The sequence below is a fragment of the Schistocerca gregaria genome, chromosome 2 (genome assembly GCF_023897955.1).
Source record: "Schistocerca gregaria isolate iqSchGreg1 chromosome 2, iqSchGreg1.2, whole genome shotgun sequence".
Lineage (NCBI taxonomy): Eukaryota > Metazoa > Arthropoda > Insecta > Orthoptera > Acrididae > Schistocerca > Schistocerca gregaria.
Window position 1 is genome coordinate 319,036,123 of NC_064921.1, and position 22,584 is coordinate 319,058,706.

Sequence of the window (22,584 nt, forward strand, 5' to 3'; positions counted from 1 at the left end):
TGTTCTGATCGTGTGTGTCCTCTTTAAATCGACGTTCTTACTGGTTTATCCAACATAAAATTTATTACTATCTCGGCTTGTATAAACACCTGAATCCATGAATTTTTTTACATTTCACACCTATTCAGTGGTGGAGTCTGGCTCCCGAAGTTCCTTTGGTTGGAAAGCCTGTGTTTACTTTAGCTTTCTCAAAGCTATACCTGATTCGTTCCGACTGTGCAATACTACATGGCATTGCTACATATTTTTATTATCTAGAGCATCCTTTTAACGATGGTAGTTTCCTAATTTTTCCTCAGTCTGTTGAACATTTTCTTCGCATCATTCTCCTCATATACCTTGGTCTTGCCACTTGTATTGCTGTGCTAAGTTCTTTCTCGATTTCGTCATTTACCTTTTACCAGTGGAAGTGTAAAGATTATATGGGTCCATTTATATCTATATATAGCAATATGACAACGTCAACATATCTTCTGTAATAGATATCTTCGTCAAAAGTGTATGGATTTCAATAAAAAAGATGTTCTCTAGTTTTTTAGTAAAAATATCAGCTAGGGCTCTTGTCAAACTATTTCCCACGGCTAACCCATCGTGCTGATAAAATATTTTCTCATCATATTTAAAATAATTCAAAGATAGAGGTAATTCTAAAATGTGCATGATTTCAGTGTACTCACTGTAACTAATCCATTTACTTGCCAAGAAATTTTTCCTTATAATGTCCAAGGTTTCACTAACTGGTATGTTTGTGTATACACTTTCTACATCAAATGAGGCAAGCGTTACACATCCCACAATCTCAAAATTTTTAATGAAGTCCACGAATTCGTAACTACGTTACTGGCCATTAAAAGTGCTATACCACAAAGGTGACGTGCTACAGGCGCGAAATTTAAGCGACAGGAAAAAGGTGCTGTGATATGCAAATGATTAGCTTTCCAGAGCATTCACACAAGGTTGTCGCCGGTGGCGACACCTACAACGTGCTGACATGAGGAAAGTTTCCAACCGATTTCTCATACACAGACATCAGTTGACCGGCGTTGCCTGGTGAAACGTTGTTGTGATGCTTCGTGCAAGGAGGATAAACGCGTACCATCACGCTTCCGACTTTGATAAAGGTCGGATTGTAGCCTATAGCAATTGCGATTTATCGTATCGCGACATTACTGCTCACATTGGTCGAGATCCAATAGCTATTATCACAATATGGAATCGGTGGGTTCAGAGAGGGTAATACGGAACGCCGTGCTGGATCCCAGCGGCCTCGTATCACTAGCAGTCGAGATGAGTATTCATTGGACAAATATATTATACTAGAACTGACGTGTGATTACACTTTCACGCAATTTGGGTTCATAGATCCTGAGAAATCAGTACTCAGAACAACCACCTCTGGCCGTAATAACGGCCTTGATACGCCTGTGCATTGAGTCAAACAGAGACTGGATGGAGTGTACAGGTGCAGCTGTATCATCTGCATGGCTGTAACGGATCGTGCAGCCACGTCTCGATCCCTAACTCAACAGGCGGGAACGTTTGCAAGACAACAACCATCTCCACGAACAGTTCGACGACGTTTGCAGCAGCATGGACTATCAGCTCGGAGACCATGGCTGCGGTTAGCCTTGACGCTGCATCACAGACAGGAGCGCCTGCGATGGTATACTAAACGACGATCCTGGGTGCACGAATGGCAAAATGTCATTTTTTCGGATGAATCCAGGTTCTGTTTAGATCATCATCGTGGTCGAATCCATGATTGGCGAAATCTCGGTGAACGCACATTGGAAGCGTGTATTCGTCATCGCCATACTGGACTATCACCCAGCGTGATGGTATCGGGTACCATTGCTTACACGTCTCGGTCACCTCTTGTTCGCATTTACGGCACTCTGAACAGTGGACGTTTCATTTCAAATGTGTTACGACCCGTGGCACTACCCTTCATTCGATCCCTGCGAAACCCTACATTTCAGCAGGATAATGCACGACCGCATGTTGCAGGTCCTGTACAGGCCTTCCTTGATACAGAAAATGTTCGACTGCTGCCCTGGCCAACACAGTCTCCAGATCTGATTTGATACTGATAATTGATAACGTCTCGATTGACCAGTTGATAAGGTCTGGTCAATGGTGACCGAGTAACTGGCGCGTCAAAATACGCCAGTCACTACTCCTGATGAACTGTGCTATCGTTTGAAGCTGTATGGGCTGCTGTACCTGTACTCGCCATCCAGTCTCTGTTTGACTCAGTGCCCAAGCGTATCAAGGCCGTTATTACTGCCAGATGTGGTCTTTCTGAGTACTGATTTCTCAGGATCTATGTACCCAAATTGCGTGAAAATGTAATCACATGTCAGTTCTAGTATAATATATTTGTCCAATGAATGCCCGTTTAACATCTGCATTTCTTCTTGGTGTAGCAATTTAATGGCCTGTAGTGTATTTTTCACATTAAATGGTATGTGTAATGTTCAAGCTGCTTTAATTCTCCTATAACATTCCCAGTTTAATTTTATAATTAGAGAAATGAATATTTTAATGGTCAGTCTAACTGGTAGATCAGCTTGTGCAGTTTATTTTAGCTCTTAGTTCTGGAGTTGTTGGATTCATCAAGCTCTATTGTCATCGCACAAGAAGTCGCCACTGGAAATATTCTTATCAATGTCCTTCTGAAACTTGATGACAACACAGTTTTTAACATCTGTAATGTCATTATCACTGAAAATTTTCATTGCTTTTGTACATAGACATCAACATAGAAAATGATAATGATTATGATGATGATGATGGAATTTCCCTTTTCTGCCTTCATAATTATATATTTATGTTGTTCCAGCTTAAGTGCTAAGTTTTTACTGTATCTATATGTTTCATGTTCTTATGACTTTGTTACTTCTCTGTTAACTTCCACTGATCTTTCTAACTGTTGACACCTGCTGATCTTAGCCACATTAAATGCGTTTTCGACTTGCGCAATAGTAGTTTTCATCAGGATTGAATCTACTTTAGGAGCTATATTAAATGTAAGCTTTTTATAGGAATAAATTTTTTTCTTTTATTATGGCAATGTTGGTTAGGTTTACTACCATGTCTGAAAATTCATGTAAATATTTTGCCTAACTTCGTTACTTTTGCCAAAAAATCTCTGCAAATTAAAAATTTTCTTACTATGTCGCTTTGAAATGGAATTGCTCCTGCTCTATAAACAATTCAGTTTTCCTAACAACGCACGATAGTGCTTGGTACCTAACTGAAATTGTACCCTAAAAGCTTTAAAAACGCGTACAGTACTGAAGAGGAGGTCACACAAAAGTCTTGCGAGATGTGTTATTTAGGTACAGTTGCACTATGCATTTCCAGAATTCCCCCAACGATCCAACAATCCGAAGTATTTAACCCACCATCGCTATGCTGATTTTACATGAGGATCTTCGTTCATATCCAGGTATTAGGCTTCCTCTAAATACGTCTGAGGTCATAATCTTCCTCTTACTGAACTAATAACGGATGCATTAATAATGCAATTCGCATATTTCCATCTGAACCAGGTACTCAGATAGCTCAAGTTCTTTCCCCCTGAAGATTTCAGAAACAGCTGCTATTGCGGCATACTGCCTCATTCATCTACACTGGTGTCCAAAATTAAAGCAACCAACTTCTGTTTCCCCGTCCTGTGTCTAATTAACGATATAATCACACAAAATGTACGAGCGCCTTCTCACGGAAGGCGGCATTCCAGTCAATGGACAACCATGCCAGTCCGCCCCGATAGCTAATCATCAGCGTGACGGATTGCCGTCCTAGGGGCCCGGGTTCGATTTCCGGCTGGGTCGGGGATTTTTCTCCGCTCAGGGACTGGGTGTTGTGTTGTCTTTATCATCATTTCATCTCCATCCGGCGCCCAGGTCGCCCAGGGTGGCGTCGAATGTAATAAGGCCTGCACCAAGGCGGCCGGACCTGCCCCGTACGAGGTTTCCCGGCTTATGACGCCAAACGCTCATTTCATTTACACAACCGTGCCAACGATGACATCAGGGCACCGATGAAATAAGGTAGTGTTTGCCTGGTAACCCCACATCCACTATCACTGTATACACAGTCACAGACGGTGCATTATGGGACAAAGGAGATGCCTACCAGACTCTCTGAGGTGAAGGGCCATAGAAGGAAAGGAAGAAGGACAGTCGCAAATTGATGTGGCCCGATGGCTTAATGTGAATCGTTCTGTTGTTTCTCGGATGTGGCTACAGTTTATAGTGACCGAAAATGTGACCACGTGTGACTTCAGCAGATAGGACCATTATTGGGATGTAATGGCACGAAAGTACCTCCTAAGTACCACCTTAGTACTGCTTATGACGCCAAACGCTCATTTCATTTACACAACCGTGCCAACGATGACATCAGGGCACCGATGAAATAAGGTAGTGTTTGCCTGGTAACCCCACATCCACTATCACTGTATACACAGTCACAGGCGGTGCATTATGGGACAAAGGAGATGCCTACCAGACTCTCTGAGGTGAAGGGCCATAGAAGGAAAGGAAGAAGGACAGTCGCAAATTGATGTGGCCCGATGGCTTAATGTGAATCGTTCTGTTGTTTCTCGGATGTGGCTACAGTTTATAGTGACCGAAAATGTGACCACGTGTGACTTCAGCAGATAGGACCATTATTGGGATGTAATGGCACGAAAGTACCTCCTAAGTACCACCTTAGTACTTCACGGCAACTGGCATCTGACGTCGCAGCATCCACTGGACGTGTTTTATCGAGGCAAACAGTGTGCAGAAGGCTTCGGCAGAGTCATCTTTATTCTGGCAGATCTACTATATGTCTACCTCTAACGCGTCTTCAAAGAAGGGAACGTCTAGAGTGCAGCCATCAACATGCCAACTGGATGGTCGCACACTAGGCCAATGTTTTCATAGATGAGTCCCGACTTAGTCAAGAGAGTGATTCTCGATGGATTCACATCCGGAGGTAACGTAGAACACGATTCTGGAACCCAAACATTGTGGAAAGAGACCTATATTGAGTAGGCCACTAAAGTTGTGGTCAGGGATCATGTTTACCACTCGAACCCCTCTTCATGAAATTGTAAGGGTGAATCAGCAAGGTTTAACTGCCGTCAGATATCGTTACGAGATCTTGGGACCTCAACTGCGGTTGTTGCGATGTGCTGTAGGCCCAGACAACGTATTGATGGGCGATAATGCTCGACCTCACAGAGCATGGGTGATTGATGTTTTCTTGGAAATGGAAGATGTTGAATGCATGGCGTGGCGCTCACTATCCCGATTTGGATCCCATAGAGGATGCCTGGGATGCACTAGGGAGATGGGTTGCATAACCTCAGTATCCAACAACCACCCTCCAAGACAGAGAGCAGCTCTGCAGGAAGATTGGACGTCATTGCCTCAACATGAGGCTGATGACGTCGTTCACAGCATGTCCCATCGTTGTCAGGCCTGTATTGCTGCCAGAAGTGGTCACACCCCATACTGAACACATTAACCAGTTGTCGGAAAGTGTGTGGAAATCCGTTAAGTTGGTAAAAACGAAGGACATTTTTGTCTACCGTTATGCGTGTTGCTGTTGTTTTCGTTTTGTATTCTATACATTGTTTCACCCCCCCCCCCCCACCCTCCCCATGAACCATGGACCTTGCCGTTAGTGGGGAGGCTTGCGTGCATCAACGATACAGATAGCGGTACCGTAGGTGCAACCACAACGCAGGGGTATCTGTTGAGAGGCCAGACAAACGTGTGGTTCCTGAAGAGTGGCAGGAGCCTTTTCAGTAGTTGCAGGGGCAGCAGTCTGGATGATTGACTGATCTGGCCTTGTAACTCTAACCAAAATGGCCTCGCTGTGCTGGCACTGCGAACGGCTGAAAGCAAGGGCAAACTACGGCCGTAATTTTTCCCGAGGGCATGCAGCTTTACTGTATGGATAAATGATGATGGCGTCCTCTTGGGTAAAATATTGCGGAGGCAAAATAGTCCCCCATTCGCATCTCCGGTCAGGGACTACTCAGTAGGATGTCGTTATCAGGAGAAAGAAAACTGGCGTTCTACTAATCGGAGCGTGGAATGTCAGATCCCTTCATCGGGTAGGTAGATTAGACAATTTAAAAGGGGAAACTGCAACTGCAGTGAAACATGTCTGGGACAAGAAACAAAATCATGTTTTGCTAAAGGCGGACCCCACTCAAAAACATATGTTATTTAAATGCGAACATTTTTAGGTCAGGCTTTACCGTGACTGTTACTGATATTAAATGAAACAACAATTTTACTGTTACCTGTCACCGTTTTATTTTTTCCACGACGCATTTCGAAGGTTTAACACATTTTATTGTTAAAGCAAACACAGGCAAAAGAGCTTCAACATAAAGATGATTATTATTTTACCTATTTAATCACTGTGTTTTTTTGGTTTTTTTTAGGATAGAAATAAATTTGAATGTTCATCTACCTTAAAATATTCGCTCTATTACAGCATATAGAATAAAGTTTGGTCAGCTAATTCAACTACAAAATTTTTATGACCCTAAATATCATTATCAGCAGCATCAGTTTTCATTTTTCGACGAGTTGCTGTAGTACTATGAAATTTATTCCGTATTTATTAGCGGTTTTCTTCACTGAAGAACCAACTATTCTTTTTTTTTACCGCTTCGCTATAGGTTTCTTTTCGTGTTGTGTCTCTATTTGTCTCCTTTATGTAATTTCTAATGTTGCATGCACAAAAAAATCAGGCCTTTGCACCATAGCAAAATGTGACAAAATGTAACAAATTGCCCGTAAGTCATCAGTTCAGTTACAGATAAGCGTTGCCTCTTAAGTCGCCATTCTTGATATCTTACAGAGAAACTAATAATTGCCCTCGATGTGACAACAAAATTGTAACATCGGACATTAGCTGAAGTGTGCCACCATTCTCTTTATCACAGCTGAGGAGACTTAAAGTGAATGTCTGAGGAGTGGCAGCCCCTTTTTCCTCAGGAGCCAAAACCAGAAAAGGTGGTAAAGTTAAATGCTGTGGTCTGGAGCGAAGTCGACATCCTGCCTCGTCCCAGGGGAGTTTGATTGGGTTCAGTTCGGGTCTCTGGGCAGGCCTGTAAATTTCAGGAAAGTTATTGGCCCCAAACCATTGCCTGAAAGATGCTGCTTTATGAGAGGGTTTACTGTCATGCTGATACAAACAAACATATCTCTATACTGTTCCTCTACTGTATATACGAGGACGAATCAAAAAGTAAATTACACTTCCAGGTTAAGGCCATTTATTAAACCGTATACCCGTAGGCAACATGGCTGTGACACCACACAACTTAAGTTTACTTTTCCACATAGTCCCCAAGAGACTGGAAACATTTCTCGGAACGGTAACCAACTTTTTGATTCCGGATGCGTAGAAATCACCTCCAGCGCTATGTAACAGCTGGATACAACTGCTTTCACCTTCTCGTCTTCTCGGAGTCGTCGCTCACCGAGACCCTCTTTCATCTTGCCGAACACATGATAATCTTGGCCATACCTCACACTTGGATCGCTGCAGCAGTTCCGACGTTTGCCGGGCCGAGTGCGGTTATGCGTTATCGTGCAACAAAATCACAACGGAGCTCAATGTCTCTCGCCTTACGCAATCGGTGCAACGTTTGATAATAAGAAGCAGAGTTGATTGTCGTGCCTTTAGGCATAAATTCCATGTGCAGCACAGCTCCATGTCAAAGAGCACTGTCGCAACCATCTTTGCTGCTGAAAGTTGGACCTTGGCCGGTCACCTGTGATGATTCGCAGCAGAGGCACGTGACCCTCTATGTCGTGACCTCCTGCGATGGCCTTGTTTTCGCGGGGTTTTCTCTGCGAGCCCCACTTTGATATGCAGGGTCCGGCGCTTTGCGGGAGTAAGCAGAACGGAGCGAGTCTGCACGGGGCATCGCAGGGGATCATTAGCGCATGGTGTGCTGCTGTGCTGCCCTCATGTTGTCATTGCTGAAATATAGTTCACAGAATAACATCCTGAGGAAGCTCAGATCGACCGCCTGGGGAGCAAGTCCTCCCATCCTGAGAATTTCGGCTCTTGCTTTCTGTGTGTCCGCTGCATAGTATGCTTCACCTGTTGGAGTGCATCCACTCACACCAAACATGTTGATATTGCAATCAATGAGATCGTCCGAGTCTTTTAAGGGATGCATGAAGCCAACTCCAGGAATAACATCTACCCGATGGTTGGTATAGCTCCCCCCACTATTAGAAGGGCAGTTGTTGCTGATGTAGAGAGGGCTAAGCAAACATATGATCCTCGACATCCACTGCATGATCATCAGGCTGTAGTCCGTCGACTGAAGTTGAGAAAGAGCTTCATCGCCAGGGCTGAACCACTAGAGGGAACACCAGAATATAACCGCATCACCAAGTGGAAGAGCAAGCTACCGCCTGATATCCCAGTAAATTAAGAGCTAGCTCCAGGAAATGACTTTCCCTACCCTATTTGGAGATCGCTCAATCGTCTTAGGGTGAGCGTTCCTCTTTGCAAGACCAACTTGCAAAAATGGGACATTCTTACAAAATGGTTCCTATGGCTCTAAGCACTATGGGACTTAACATCTGAGCTCATCAGTCCCCTTGACTTACAACTGCTTAAACCGAACTAACCTAAGGACATCACACACACCCATGCTCGATGCAGGACTCGAACATGCGACCGTAGCAGCAGTGCGGTTCCGGACTGAAGCGCCTAGAACCACTCGGCAACAGAGGCCGGCTGGCATTCTCCCAGCTGATTGAGATACATCCTGAAAGCGCCGAACAACGCAAGACACGCCCCACCTTCTAAGTTGTCCTCACCTTTAACAACCCTGCACAACACAGGACCTGATCGAGGGAAACAACAAGGCCATCGTAGTTGCTACCGTCTGCAAATACTGACCGGACACGGAAACTAATGGTTCAAAATTGTTCAAAAGGCTCTGAGCACTATGGGACTTAACATCTGTGGTCATCAGTCCCCTACAACTTAGAACTACTTAAACCTAACTAATCTAAGGACATCACACACATCCATGCCCGAGGCAGGATTCGAACCTGCGACCGTAGAAGGAAACGAATGAATGAATGAATGAATGTTGTCACTGCGACGCCGGTCGCTGTTGGCGAGCGGAACTGAAGTGTGGCTGCAGTGGCCAGTAAACACAGGCTCTGTTCAAGAGTCGTTCCGGCTTTGCGCTATGACGGGGCTCCCGGAGTCTTGCCTGGCTTGTACGTCTATAACGCCTCTTTGGAATAATTTTCAAATGGTGAGCTATTTGTCTCGTAGATCGCTTTCAAATAGTGATCGTTCCGTCTGCTCACTCTCTTTGATTGAGGAATGTTGTTCTATATCACTTGAGAGTTGAGGTCGAATCACTTTTAATCACTAGTGCAATTAACTGACTTGTGCCATGGTTGGTTTTGCTATCACTTCTTTATTGCTGTCAGTTGTATCATATCTGAGTGAACTGCTACTTTCACGATTTGTCAATGAATTACTCATCTGCGTGCTGAAGGTTAACTTTAAACTTACGCTGGAATTTTGCTGTGCTACCTTCTGCCTGTGAGCGATTGTGTTGAAAACCTTGTAGTGTCAAAGGACAGTTAAAATTGTATACACGTTTTTGTTCTTTACAGGGTCAAAATCCTCTTCAGATTAAGTTTTGTGAACGTTAATTTCAATCGTCTTAACGGCAGAATTAACATCAACTGTAGCTGCGGATTGCTACGCAAAACCGAATTTAAGAAACTTTGAGCTGAGTCTTATTTCCATTTGTTTCTACCTTGATACTGTATTTTACCACTGTGGTGATTTGTTTAAGTGAATTGTATAATAATGCCGCTTTTGTTTGTGTTATAGAAGCTGCTGTCAGTGTACAGACTGTGCTGTTTGTTGTTTCCGCTCGGGATCCGCGCACAAAATTCAAACTCGCGCCCATGTTGAACGCCAACCGTCAATAGTGTTCTAACTTCCGTTTACTCTTTTCAGGCTATTCAAATGGTTCAAATGGCTCTGAGCACTATGGGACTTAACATATGAGGTCATCAGTCCCCCAGAACTTAGAACTTCTTAAACCTAACTAACCTAAGGACATCACACACATCCATGCCCAAGGCAGGATTCGAACTTGCGACCATAGCAGTCGCGCGGTTCCGGACTGAAGAGCCTAGAACCGCTCTGCCACCTCGGCCGGCTCAGGCTACTTCATCATTTAATGATTATCCGATATTTGTTGTCATCCTTTTCTGTGTAAGCTGCAGATCCTTTGGCTATTAATCACGTTGCTCAATTATGATAGACTTTTGCTCTTAAAACAATTTACGTTTAAATAGTTTGAAACCTTGCATTCTATAAACTGTGTTACCGTGCTGATATTCATATGGGACTATCATTTTCCTGGGTCAAAATTCTTTCGTTTGATTTACATAAGTAGTTAAGTGTTTTATTTTAATTATTAAGTTATGTAGAATAATTAATCCCATTAACCGAAATACTGTTTTGGACTGTAAGATCTTGCACACCTTCAAGAATTGTTTGCTTAAGTAGGCGGTAATTTTTTTAAATTTTGTTTTAATCAATTCTGCAACCTTGAGTATACCACCAGCTGCTTATGATAGTAGTCTAAACATTCATGGTGGTGTCTGTTTGTACTATATCGTGTCTCCCTACCACTTTCGAGCAACGACGCTCTGAGCGTGTTTTTTAGGGAATTAACTAGTTTGAACCTGGGACTTGTTGCTGGTAAGGAGACGCCAGACCACACATGACATGTAGAATTCAGAAGAGTTCAGTGAGACTAGCGATGATATAACCAAATACTAAATGATCTCAGCGTCAGCTCCACTGCACTCCCTGTAAAAGAATCTTAATACTAACTAAATTTAGTGGAAAGGGTTCAAGGCTTTCCTATTTTTAGTTAGCTGGTAAAATAACTTCGAAAAAGAAGTTAAGTTTACCATTGGCAATTTTATTCTACTCACAAAACATCGTTTATAAATTGCACTATTGATAAAAGGAAATGTTTTAATACAGGACGGTAAAAACCAACTGCGTTCAACAAAAATTTGAACGAATATTCCCTAAATGGGTTTCCAAGTTCTACATTCGATCGAAGAATGACCTATGCCATATCACATCTATAACCTCGGTTTAATTTAAGTTTCACAAAAGAGAAAACTATCAAAATGGTCTACAACTATAAAAATGGTCTACAGTGACCCTCAATTATCTTTAATTACTTATTTAACTTGTCGTAAATTACAGTGGCTGATGTGGCTTCTCAATAACTAAAAGTAGAAAAATTATCGCGTTTCAGATTTTTACTTCAAGTGGCAAATGTGAACACCATGAGTTTTAATTAACGATCGACACTAGTATTACGCAAAAAGGGGGTGTAACAGATGAGACTTCTGCAGTTCTGAGTGAAGCCTTATGCGCTCAAAAATGCGGCATCGCGTGCGTTCATTACCTTGTCGGTGTCTAAGCAGCGTCAGGGCGGCAGCGGCCGGCGTAGCAGCCATCCAGCTCGCCGTCTCGGAACCAACCCTCGTAACTTCTCCTTACTACAATTTACCGAAGTTAGTTTAAAAAACTATCTGGCTGTGTTTTAATCTGACCAATCAGGGTCTCAATGTTAACCTTAAGCTCCGCCTCCAAAACTTCTGTCTATCCAATGAGAAACGTTATAATTTTCGTGGTAGGGCAATGTTTTTTAAAGTTTGCAACGTAACAGAGACGCTAAAAAGTCTCACGCTAAAACCTGCAGCTGGTGTGGTCCTTTTAGCGTTATCGTGAGATCTATACTGTTCTTCTGGAGGGCTCTATCTTTTAACATGGGCTGGAGGATTGTCCTAATGTAACAGACACGCGAAAAAGTCTCACGCTAAAACTTGCGGGTGGTAGTGGCCCTTTTTGTGTTATCGTAAGATCTATACTGCTTTTCTGGAGGGCTCTAGCTTTCAACATGGGCTGTAGGTGATCCTTGACGTACCTGAGACGCGAAAAAGCCTCACGCTAAAACGTGCGGGTTGTATAGTCGTACAGGTAGGCTCGCGGCGTGGGTGCCCAGCCCCTCTCTTATCTAAGTTAACACGGTTCTGCTCTCGGCTTCTGTCCTCGTTTCTTCCCTCGGAACTGCGTCTGCCTCACGGTGGGAAGGTACGACATGCATTTAGGCATTCTTGTGTTAGTCTGTGGTATTCCATTTGCTCACTCGTTACTCGTATTACTTTGGTTAATTTAATGTCACGATTTATTCCGAGCTATGTGACATACTACTGGATTTGCTTATCATGTCAGGGTTTTCATGTAAGGTGTTGCATTTGCCTGACACCTTACAGTAGTATTCTGTAACTGTGTTGTTACCAGTGTTTTGTCAAATAAGTCTTTCTTTTTTCTACTGTATCCTCAAATTGTTGCTCAGCAATCCACTCTACCTTGTGCAGCATTGTACCGTGCGCCTTACCTTAGCAGCCTCCACAGAATATCGTTCCAAAACTGTCAGTGACGATTGGAAACGTTGTCCCTTGTGAATATCGGTGAGTAGCCATGGGATCCATCTGGTAGACAGTTAACCATATCTAAGGTGCCAGTGAACAATGGAGAACACACAGCCATACGATATGTTTAGCAAGCCGACAGTTTCCTGCAGTGTCGTGCGCCGATCCTCTCTAATGATCCCAGCCAAGTAGCCAACATTTGCAACGGTACTGCACGTTGCGGGCACACCTTCACGATATTGTCGATGAGATACGCGCGGCCTGCCGTTGTGGCCGAGCGGTTCTAGGCGCTACAGTCCGGAACCGACCTCTGCTACAGTCGCAGGTTCGAATCCTGCCTCGGGCATGATTGTGTGAAGGCCTTAGGTTAGTTAGGTTTAAGTAGTTCTAAGTCTAGGGGACTGATGTTAACTCCCATAGTGCTCAGAGCCATTTGAACCATTTGATCCGCGCGTTTGGCATCAAATTGCTTACATCACTTTACAATACCTGGCTGAGAGATTGCACGCTCACTATATACAGAAGAGATTTCACGATGAATCTCCATGTAACTGAGCGTTTAACCCACAGAAATCAAATCATTGTACGCACCTCCAGTTTGGAGTGAACATCCAACTGACGCGTCATTGAGTCTAGCCCGCTCTGAGCACGCAACACGACGGGATACAACACCATCCGTCCTTACGGAAGTGTCAGCAGCTACATTGGCCACGGTCACACCACACAACGTGCTCTCGCGGCGAGCTAGTCAATCTTTCTTTTTGATTCACCCTCGAAGCACACAGTGCGGCAAAATGTGTTCACTCTCTTCCTTATTTAACGGTTTTTCACGCATATTAAGGGGAACACAAATAAAACACAAATATGTATCCTCTACTGCAACACATAAGTCACTACGGCACTACACATGACGGAAGGGGACCTTCTTCGGCATTGCCAATACTCAAACACGTCCATCGGATTGCCACAGGTATAGCGTGATTTATCTCTCAAAATCACTCATTTTCAGTCGTGCGCTATCCTATGGCGTCGTCCTTCACACTACCTCAAGTTTCGTTTAAAGTAACTAAATGCTCGGCTTATGAAGAGATGATCGACCATTTTAAACGATTCTATTTAACTTCCTATGTAATCTCTATATGCTAGTAGGGCTGCTGGTAGCATTTTTGTAACCTTCCACTGTTTTCACATGACTTGAAATTCCTGTCTCTCAGGACGTAAGGTCTGCCGATTACATTGTGGTCAGACAGAGATCCTGAAATCAGATAAAGGATTGTAAGGCGTACCCAGCAGCAGATGAAGACTCATGTGACCATTTCGTAGTGACGAAGAGTCGGCTAAAGTTTAGGAGAAATGTCCGGAGGAATTAGTGTGTAAGGAAGTGGAATACAGAAGTGCCAAGGGATGATGTGATAAGTTTAAAATTCGCTAAGGATGTAAATACTGCGATTATGAAGAGCACACTAGACAGTTCAGTTGAACAGTTATGGCCGACAGCTGTGGACGAGCGGTTATTCAGTCCGGAACCGCGCTGCTGTTATGGTCGCAGGTTCGAATCCTGCCTCGGGCATGGATGTGTTTGATGTCCTTAGGTTAGTTAGGTTTAAGTAGTTCTAAGTTCTAGGGAACTGATGACCTCAGATGTTAAGTCCCATAGTGCTCAGAGCCATTTTGAACCAAACGGATAGCTAAAAATTCTGGTTATTCAGAACTAAAATACCGGTGTAGGTTTCAACCGGTCGGTTTTTCCCATTATATATAACTAACTGTTGATAGAACAAACGAATACCGCCGGCCGTGGTGGCCGAGCAGTTCTAGGCGCTTCAGTCTGGAAACGCGCGACCGCTACGGTCGCAGGTTCGAATCCTGCCTCGGGCATGGATGTGTGTGATGTCCTTAGGTTAGTTAGGTTTAAGTAGATTTAAGGCTAGGGGACTGATGACCTTAGATGTTAAGTCCCATAGTACTTAGAGCCATTTCGACCATTTGAACAGTAGTGGGCATCACTAACAAGGGCAAACACGGGTGCTGGACAGTCAAATATAAGTACAAGGAAGACAAATGCGAAGAAACCTTGAGTAACGAAAGTTATACTTCAACAAAACACACAAATATAAAGGTTGTAAATTCAATTAATTACTTCGGGATTGCAATTACGAATACGTTAATTAGGTATGTTGTGGAGAAAGTGAGCCAAAGGCTGCCATTTATTGGCAGAACACTTAGAAAAAGCAACACGCCTACTACGGGGACTGCTTGTACGTCCTCTTCCGGAGTACTGCTGTGCGGTGTGGGATCCGCATCAGACAGGATTGACGGAGGACATGTAAATATTTCAAAGACGGCCAGCTCGTTTTGTATAATAGCAAAACAGGGGAGAGGGTGCCATGGATATGATACGCGAATTGGGGTAGCTGTCATTAAAACAAAGGCGTTTTTCGATGCGGCAGAAAATTCTCATGAAATTTAAATCACCAACTTTCTCCCCAGAATGTGAAAAATTTTGCTGACGCCCACTTACAGAGAGCGAACGACAGTCGTAATAAAATAAATCACAGCTCACACAGGAAAATTTAAGTGTTCTTTTTTCCGCGCGTTATTCGAAAATGGAACGGTAGAGGAGTAGCTTTAAGGTGAATTTAAGAACCCTCTGCCGGGCGCTTAACTGTGAAATGCAGAGTAATCATGTAGATGTAGATCTACGAAGTACAGAAATGTTCAAGGAAAGAAAGGAATACAATATAAATCCCTTAGGAATGAAATAAATAGAAAGTGCAGGGCACTTTTCTTGAACATTTCTGTATTTCGTCCATCTGCATTACATTTCTGAGTATGTACGTTTGAAGCACAGCACTGTATGCATCCTCGTTAACAATACTGCCAGTCTTTTGAAGAGGCACTGAATTTTCCGCTAAAATTCCATGTAGCGTTTTTTTAATGTCGCATCATCGAGTAGTATCTTTCAACATAACCAGGTCAAGTAGCACTTCCACCTCCTCTAAATCATTTGAGACTTCTTTCACACATGCAGATTCGTCCAAAGTCCGGCTCAATGATGAACACTCACTCGCCACTGGCAACAGAAACACACCTCACTATTGCATGTATAGCAGTAGAAATACACTGATCAGCGAGAACGGTTTGACCACCTACCCAGTAGGCGGTATACTCACCATTGCCGCGGATAACAGCGACGACGTGGGCTGGCTTGCGTGGTATGGAAGGAATGATGCCTTGGTACGTAGCTGGAGGAATCTGGCACCACATATGCACGCACAAGTCACCTAATTCCCGTAAATTCCGGGAAAGGGGAGGGGGGGGGGAGGCATGAGCTCTGACGCCACGTTCAAATTATACTGCATGTATTGAATCGGGTTCAGATGTAGTGAGTAGGGGCAAGTAATCAATTGGAGCTCGCCACTGTGTTCTTCAAACCACTCCATCACACTTCTGGCCTTGTGGCATGGCGCATTATCTTGGCGAAAGATGCCACTGCCATCGGGAGAAATGATCGTCATGAACGGGCGTACGTGGTCTGGAACCAGTGCACAATGTCCTTTAGCTGCCAGGGTGCCTTGCACGAGCTCCACTGAATCCATGTATGCCCACGTGAATGTTCTCCAGAGCGTAATGGAGCCGCCTCCAGGTTGTCTCCGTCTCGCAAGGACCACAGATGTTAAGTCCCATACTGTTCACAGCCATTTGAACCACTTTAAAAACAGTTTAGAGGACTTAACATTGACAGGGCTGAAGCGGTGGCTTCGTCAACAAAGTCACTCATTCTACAGTGACGGTATCAATAACAGGCTCTCGTCGGGAGAACAGTTTTCGACGACTGGGTGACTAAGTTGAGATATAAAATAAATATATAGACATGAAGAATAAGTATGTGAAATATTAAGAACTTTTGGTTTCTTTACAAAACTGTAACAGTTTTCACATAAACATTTGGAGGCATTATTTTTCAGCACGCCGTGCTACAAATATCACAATTTGCATTTATAGTTGTTAATGATTGAGATTTTTATTAGAAGATAAAGAGAATAAAGAGGTTTCGCCATGCGTGGCAGATAATACCAGGAGCAAGGACAGGCACATCACTGTATAGTGTTCCACGAAGAACAACACAGCTTTTATTCACATTTCCAGATACACTTTCCGGTTCGTTCCCACTTGCGACAAATTTGCCTAATGGATAAGGGCTTGTAATGATTGCTTAATTTGATAATGCTACGACCGTGTTGTCGCCAGGCGCAAGCGGTCGTAAAATACCGGTCTCCGTGTTTTTTGTGCAAGCAGGCAATTCTCCCCTGCTTTGTAATCATATCTTCCTCACATTAGTGGCGTAAAGTCCCTTTTTAGGACCCAAAAGCAATAAGAAAAAGTACTGGACGTAAAATGCTTGTTAAAATTCGTGGATTGTAATTCTGAGTATTTTGAAAATAATGTAAGTTGTTGATAATATCTCTGGTTCCCTCAACATGTAAATTAACTTTCATTTGCGGTAATCGTGCCAGTTTACTCAATTACACACTAACGCAGTTTTAGGCGTGAAGTGAAGCTTGCACCTGCCTTAACTTTCCTCAAAGACACTTGAAAATATATACCACAGTCAACAAGCGATTATGTTACGAGTCACACGCGCACGAATGTGTTTCTCCATAAACAGTGATTCATTCATACTCTTCACAATTCCTCTATACCATTTAGGTGTGAATATTTACTAGGATTTATGAAATCGGGAGTCTATTATCAGTATCTTCTATTGCAATCTCACCTACTCTAATTATATCAGTTTCGTAGCTATGTAACCCTACATTATTACTTGATGACTACATTTATTTCTCTCATAAAGTCACTGGAGCTGAATCATTACTCCTCTAACACATCACCGAAACTTTTCATGACTAGACAAATCTCCAAAACCAGGGGTAATAGACGATCTCTCTCCATCTCCTCAACGTTATGTAAAGTTCGCGACTGTAACACTAAGCGCATTCCATCGTGGGGTTTCTTCCCCAACCAGCAATGGATTGTTGTAAACACCTTGTGATCGTTCAGTGACTTCTTGCTCAACCATTTTCTATATCTCTATGTTAGCTACAGCTTTTGAGCTTAAAGTCTTGCGTAATCCCTTTTTAAAAATTATTCAATTATTTTAATTTTTAGTTTGCATTCATAACCCCCAGTACAACTACACCATTCAGACAATACATCTCTATAATCAGTTATCAACTTCGTTAAATATTTATGTTCCTATAAGGTAAGGCAATCACTCTCATTAACTTTTCCCTTAGTTTGTGCAGTGCTTGCCATGTCATAACATTTCTACAAGTTTCCTACGGGTCTTTCTGAGCAGCACACCACTGTACCAATTCTAGGTCATCATACCCACAGATTCGGAATCGATAAAAATATGTTTAAATATGACCCCTGCGTACTGCATAATAGTTTCTTAGTTTTAAAAGTAATTTCTGAGACAAAAGACTACATTCCTTAAAGTAAAGGTTAACAACACTTCTTTCTCGACTATCTTCTCTCTAATGCCTCTAATGCCAACAATCTATACTCCCGATACTGATAATATAGAAAATCGCGTAGTTTCCTTTACACTACCAAAATACAGCTCGTCAGTCACGGAGATTTTGCTCTCAGAGTTTATAGCAACATTAACGTTCTCTCCTTTCATCGTTCCTCGAATAATAGGTCTTACTAAGTGTTGTTCAAAGTACTTGGGATCATCTAGTAATTCTTATCGCCAACATTCGTTTTTCCTCAATATGAACAACACACATGACTTTGCAACGTTGCTTATTGATTCCTGGTCCCTCGGTAAGGCCCTTTCCTAGATACCCCCATTTTGCTCCTGCTCAACAGTTACAGATCCCACAGGGCAACTCCTTTCTTCGGGTTCCCTTTACCCACTTACCCTACGTATTCTGTTAGATCTGTCCGCAGCTCGTGGTCGTGCGGTAGCGTTCTCGATTCCCGCGCCCGGGTTCCCGGGTTCGGTTCCCGGCGGGGTCAGGGGTTTTCTCTGACTCGTGTTGACTGGGTGTTGTGTGTTTTCCTTAGGTTAGTTAGGTTTCAGTAGTTCTAAGTTCTAGGGGACTGATAGCCATAGATGTCAAGTCCCATAGTGCTCTGAGCCATTCTGTTAGATCTAGTACGCTTTTCTTCTCTTGTCTTGTTCAGATAACTTAGTGCTCTTTATCCTACCCCAATCTCTACCGATCTTTTTCTCCCTTACAGATGACACCATGTGACTAATTAACACCATGACTTGATGACTCTCAGTTATAGGTTCATCTAAGAATTCCCGTTTGTTGAAATACCACTCAAAATATTTATGAAGTCCCCCACACCCCGTTTGCACTTATAAGAGCTAAGGTCTAATAATTCTAGTCAGATTTTGTTGTTCTCCTTCAGACCAGTATTTGTCTTTAAATTGTCTAATTGTCTACAAAAATCTTGCCAACTAATATATTCATTAACTTGTAGAATACTCATCTCTAATGCCTCTTTTTCACTTGTTCTAATCTCGTCAGGAAGGCAATGGATTTTCAAAAGCTCTCAAGAAAATTATAGCATATACGGAATTGTTCCCACCAATCTCTGGCAGATTGTCGCTCACGGTTAAATACACAATAACTAACTACGACCTTTTCCCTTGCATTCTACCCATTACTTAAAGCGTTTTCACTACTATTTTCCTTATCATTGAGACGCAAACTAGCGCAGTTGAGGTGCTACGAGACAGTTAGAATTCTCTTCAGTGACTCCCACCTCTAACAAAATGGGACTTAACTTCTATGGTCATCAGTCCCCTAGAACTTAGAACTACTTAAACCAAACTAGCCTAAAGACATCACACACATCCATGCCCGAGGCAGGATTCGAACCTGCGACCGTAGAGGTTGCGCGGTTCCAGACTGTAGCGCCTAGAACCGCTCGGCCACAACGGCCGGCCCACCTCTAACAATTGGTCGTCATTATTATACGTTGTTTTTGGGACAGCCTGAGCTAAAGCACTTGTGTTGGGAATGCAACAAAATAACTACTTTGTGCTGTAGTTCCCCGATCTTTTGTGCATCTTGTTCGACTTGCTGCCGTTATCTTCTGATTTCCTTACATTTATCTACCAATTCCCATTTCAGGTAAGCTAACATTCCGTCCTGTTTATTTTCTAGATCTATTCTCACCTCCTTGATTGAACCTATAAATTATTTTCTTCTAATATCAATATTTTCATGTACCTTGTTTAGTATATATTTAGCCGGCCGCGGTGGTCTCGCGGTTCTAGGCGCGCAGTCCGGAACCGTGCGACTGCTACGGTCGCAGGTTCGATTCCTTCGTCGGGCATGGATGTGTGTGATGTCCTTAGGTTAGTTAGGTTCAAGTAGTTCTAAGTTCTAGGGGACTGATGACCACAGCAGTTGAGTCCCATAGTGCTCAGAGCCATTTGAACCATTTTTTTTTTTTTGTATATATTTAGTCGTACCAGCTAGATGTTTAAACAATGTAGTCCTACGATAAGTTACATCATCTGTCAGGATTTTAATATCGTGATGTATTCTCTCTTTTTCCGCTTGACTCTAGCAATTATATCCCTTTTTAGCTGTATTATGTCACTCTATATATCTTGTTATCTTTCCTTAGCTCTTTGCTTGTCTTATCTAATTGCTCCTTCAAATATTTTGCTAAAACTGCTCCCTGAATTCTTTGAACATCTGCCTTATACCTTCTTGCATTTTAAAGGACTGTCTTACTTATTCTTAACACAGTTATTTATTAAACGCACGCCGATGGTGATTTCAAAACAACATACTCGCTCCCGTTTCCCAGACATATCTACACATTCACGTATCACACGAATGCCTCCCATTTGAAAACGACTCACTACTAAATCATTTTATATCTTGTAAGTTCACAGCCGCGCAACGCCACCGTGGCTCGCCCCCTGCGCTTCCGCTCTCCTTCTAGTGCCTGCTACCGGAGGAACGGAACTGCCGTCGGCTGATGCTGCAGTGACAGCTGCTCCGGCAGTCTGACGAAATGCGCACGCGGACTCCAGCCCCGCAGTCGCGACTGGCAGCCGGTCCCCCAACTGCAACTGTTGACAAACTTCACCCGCACAAAGCAATCTGGCTGTGGATGCGAGATACCACGCGCCACCCACAATCGCTGCTTCACTCGATCCTCCCACATCGTCCAAGCAGCCCACAATTTTTCCCTTACTGTCTCCGTCCTATCGTAACGGTCTAAACGATGCCGTATTCACACTTCCAAATACACTCTCCGGTTCGTTCCCACTTGAGACAAATTTGCCTAATAGATAAGGACTTGTAATGATTCCTTAATGGGATAATATTTATAATATAATATAATGATAATATAATATAATGATAATATAATAGGATAGGGAATGAATGATAATAAAATGTTGGAATGTGTGGCTTTTTTAAAATGGATGAATTGAAGAGATTAATTCTTTGGCATGAAGGACAAGCACAATAAGCTAGGCATTGCCTGTAACGGGAAAGGAATCATTTTAGTTTATATTTATATAAATAAATCGTCTTCATAGTATTTTATGCGGACCAATTATTAATATTATGTCCGATCGCCGTCTCCTTGACTGTGGCCGTGTTGTTATATTCGGATCTTCGTAAATTTCCGAAGTACACAGGTGGGCTTCCGTTCTTATTGCATTACTATTTGAAATAATAATAACTCTCACAAATATTCTTTTAATAAAACACTACTATATTTCTGTTCGATGCACATAGAAAATACACACAATGGCGGTCTGCAATTACTCGCTAAAAATGGCGGTTCTCACTCGTTCACTCACTGAGCGAAACCTTCCTTCCAACAACTCGTACAAGAACAAAAACTGCTCTGTCTTTTAACATCTGAAAGTCAAAAATACCTGACGATAGGCACAGGCTCTACGCTAGGCTACTACCACCTCATCTTTTCTCTTTGCTTTTAAAGAGGATGAAAACATAAAAGTAATAAATGCAAAAGGTGTATCACATATTGCAACCCGTTGTTGCCACACGCAAGTAGTCGTATAACACCGGAATCCATGCTTTTAGTGCAAACAGGCACTCCAACTCCACTTCGAAATCACATACTCCTCATATTAGTGGACTGCAGTTCCTGTTTGTGAAAAAACAATCAATAAGAGCAAGTAAGAACAAGTCCTGGGAGTAAAATGCTTGTTAAAACTCGTTGATTGTAATTGTGAATATTTCGAAAATAATATAAGTGGTTGATAATCGATTACAGTCTTACCTCGAAGAAAACTATTGACACACAGTCAACATAGGTTCAGAAAACATCGTTCTTGTGAAACACAATTAGCTCTTTACTCACATGAAGTGTTGAATGCTATTCATCAGTGATTTCAGATCGATTCTATATTTCACCCACTGGTTTAAACTTTACACTAGTTACTACCCGCCAGCCATGTGGAGCACGTGTTGCTATTACCGCGGACTGCTAGACCGAGCCACATACAACTGATTTCATCAAAGTGTACGGGCCTGAATATGGCGTTGACGCAACGTCGAAACTAGCACCAATGTAAATATAAAATCTTAAGTACAGCTGGAGGAATTTCATTTTTAATAAAAACCATTAAATTTCGGTTACACCATAAATCAGTCTAATCTAAAGGCCGTAAATTCAACTAAGTACCTACGTACTACAATTACCAACAACTTAAACTGGAAGGAGCACATAGAAGATGTAGTGGGGAAGGCTAACCAAGGACTGCGTTTTATTCGCAGGACACTTAGCAAATGTAACAGATCTACTAAGGAGACTGCTGCCTACATTACGCGTGTCCGACCTCTTTTAGAATACTGTTGCACTGTGTGGGATCCTTACCTGATATAACTGATGGAGTACATCGAAAAATATGGGGGAGAGTGTCAGAAATGGTACAGTATTTGGGCTGGACATCATTAAAAGAAAGGCGTTTTTCGTTGCGACGGAATCTTATCACGAAATTCCAATCACCAACATTCTCCTC